Genomic DNA, 3,361 nt, shown 5'->3' with positions numbered 1-3,361 from the left:
CTAAGTTATGAAAATCCTACCGAGTGAAGAGCGACCCCCTCACTCGGAGGCTTAGCTGCAGCCCTGTGCTCGCCTAAGTTATAAAAATCCTACCGAGTGAAGAGCGACCCCCTCACTCGGAGGCTTAGCTGCAGCCCTGTGCTCGCCTAAGTTATAAAAATCCTACCGAGTGAAGAGCGACCCCCTCACTCGGAGGCTTAGCTGCAGCCCTGTGCTCGCCTAAGTTATAAAAATCCTACCGAGTGGTAAGCCCGACTTCCACTCGGAGGCTTAGCTGCGGCCCAGTGCTCGCCTAAGTGGACCGCAGGATAAGTCGATTGCAATAAAGGCGCCTTGCTTTGAACCTGCAAAAGACATCTCGAGCCGAAGACAATCGTATTCAAGCACCAAATTCAAGTTTGAATCGACATCTAAAGGAACCGAAAGTGCTCAGGCTTCAAGCCCGTGAAGGTTTGTCGGTTACAATCCCACTCGGCATACCGAGGCAAATTTAAAGTATCGAGCCAGAAGAAGTTTTTTACCCCTCCTGTGGAGGGCTGGAAGGTGCAACGAATTCATCAAGGTCAATTCCGTCGGCGATCCGAGTGGCAGCTGCAAGGAAAGTTTCCATAAAGGACCTGAAGTCGTGCTTCTTGGTATTGGCCACCCGAAGGGCCGCCAGCTTCTCTTCTCGCGCGTCTTTGCAGTGGACTCGGGCCAGACACAGAGCGACATCTGCACCACACCGAGCCGAAGACTTCTTCCACTCCTGCACTCGACCAGGGATTGTGTTCAAGCGGGCCATCAGCGACTCAAGGTCATTCTGAAGTGTCTCCTCAGGCCAGAGCATCGAGTCGATGCGAGATGTGGCGGCCTTTAGCCTTGCGAGATAGTCCACGACAGCTGCAACACGAGACTCCAGTCGGAAAATATCCATGGCAACTTCGTCGTTCACAGGAGAATTGACGGGGTCGAGGTTTGGCTCCAGTCGGCTAGTTTCTTCTTCAAAGTTTTGACAAAATTCTGCAAGGGTGATCACTAAGTCAAGAGGATGGTCGAATGGAAAAATCACGATTGGAAACGTCTGCCAAGCATAGAGATTTACCTTCAAGCATAAGAAACAGCTTCTTGGCAAGTCCACTCAGGAAAGCCTCCAGATCAGTTTTCTTCCCAGTCAATTTGCTGACTTGGTCGGTCAGGGCAGCTTTATCAGTTTTCAGTCGACTGATCTCCTTGTTGGCAATCCCAAGAGCAGCTTTCAGATTGGCATTGTCTTGCTCAAGCTTGGTGACTGAAGCTAACTTCTCGTCAGCAAGCTTGGTCTTCTCAGCTAGCTCAAGGTCTTTCTTCTGTTGGGCCTCTCTTACCTTACCTGCAAGTTGCAGCAAGATCAGATTTTGAAACAAGCAAGGGAAAAAGCAATCGTCAGGGTCTCACCAAACATACCTTCGGTCTCCTCCTTTGCCTTTGTCAGCTTCTCCTGAACCAGCTTCAAGCTCAGCTCGACTTGAGTATGTTTTTGTTCCAGCTCTGAGTAGCGAGCCACAAGATCACAGGAGTTCTGCGAAGAACCAATCGACTAAATGTCAAATATAATTCACTTCCGAGTGAAAAAGGGAAAAACACACGTTTCTAAGACTACAGCCAAATACAAGCATTCGACCGTAGTCTCGGGGACTACACCCAGTGGGTGCACTCAGCGTGCCCCCACTAATCCTGTTGAAGACAAAGTCGACCAGTCGACCTCAAAAAAAAAGTACGAGATGCATTCTCTAAGACTGTGATCAACTGCAAGCAGTCGACCACAGTCTCGGGGACTACACCCAGTGGGTGCACTTAGCGTGCCCCCACCGGTTTGTGAAATCCAGTCGACCAGTCGACTGACAGAAAGATCGACATCATAAAGCCTAAGGCCGACTGCCAGCAGTCGACCTTAGCCTTGGGGCTACACCCAGCGGGTGCACTCAGCGTGCCCCCGCTAACACGGAGTTTATTCGACACACCCAGTGGGTGACTACTATAAATTCCGGAAAAGAAAAGTTTTTGGTAGCATATCCAACAGAACAAACAGCGGTCGACTGACCTAGACATTGCTTTGGAGGGCAGAACTGGCGTCATAAGCTGCCTGGCTCGCATCCCGGATGGTCTTCAGCTGCTCCATCATGAGTCCCGCCTGGCGTATTGCCTCCTTCGCTGCGCCAGCTTGGTCCTCTGGGACGTGGTGCGTCGTGAAGAGGGAGGGCTGCTGAGCACTCGTCAGCGGATTTGCGAAGGACACCGTGTGTCGAGTGGTGTTCTCTTCCTCCACAGTCAGAATCTCAGGCGCCGTCACATCCTGAAGCACCTTACTGGCGGACGCTTTCCGACTCCTCCTGCGTGCCAGTGGTTCTTCATCCTCGTCATCATGAGGAAGATTGATAACAGTATTGGGTGGAGCTGCGGAGAAGAATCAGAATCAGAGATCGCGAGTCAGTCGACTAAGAACGGCGTCAAGAATACAGTACCTGGGTTCGAAGTCGCTGCGTCCTCCATCTCGTGGTCATCAGCCCGAGCTGAGGTTTCAGAAGTAGCAACACTGCAACTCCAAAGGATCAGTCGACTAGCTTTAGCGTCGACCAGAGACAAAGTTCACACAAAATGAGAAGATTCAAACGACACAATTACCCTGATATGGTGGGGATGGACACCTTCATCTTCGGCAGGAGCTTGGTCGGCTTTGGCGGAGCCCCCCTAGGCTGCTTCGGCGCCTTTTCAGTCGGCGCTGGAGAGGTGGTCCTAGGGCGCTTGGTCGACTGCGTCGCAACCCCCTTGCCACGTTCAGTCGAAGGGTCGTGGACGAGCTTCGACCGCCTTTCCAAGCGCGGTGGCACGACCTCCTCCTCTTCCTCCTCGTCTTCGGCGTCATCATCATCGCCGTCGTCGTCATCATCGTCGTCGTCGTCCCCTGCAACGTCCGAGTCCCATTCCTCCTCGTCCTGGCTCTCGCCCCCACTCGCCTCACCCTCCTCAGTCGGAGTTTGTGCCCCATTGGGCATCGAGTACAGCTCGGTGAGGGCCTAGCAGATATCAAGACAATGATCAGTCGACCAGTCGGCAGAGTAGACAGGGATGAATGCGACAAGAATGCAGTGGAGAGCAGGGCAAGTGTACCTTATTTGGATCGCTGTTGTGGTCGAGTGGAGGAATCCTTCTGGCTCCGCGTGGGTTGTCCTTGTTTCCGGTGACGGCTGTCATCCATCTTTCCAGAGTGACATCGTCGACTGCTTCTGGATGGACTCTAGTCTCGTCTTCGGTCCCACAGTACAACCACATGCAGTGGCTCTGGAACTGGAGGGGCTGGATGCGACGCCTGAGGAAGACCTCCAGGAGATCCATGCCCGTC

This window comes from Triticum aestivum, chromosome 4A (assembly GCF_018294505.1).
Source record: "Triticum aestivum cultivar Chinese Spring chromosome 4A, IWGSC CS RefSeq v2.1, whole genome shotgun sequence".
Taxonomy (NCBI): domain Eukaryota; kingdom Viridiplantae; phylum Streptophyta; class Magnoliopsida; order Poales; family Poaceae; genus Triticum; species Triticum aestivum.
The sequence above is the reverse complement of the archived record's forward strand: the minus strand, read 5'-3'. Positions refer to the sequence as shown.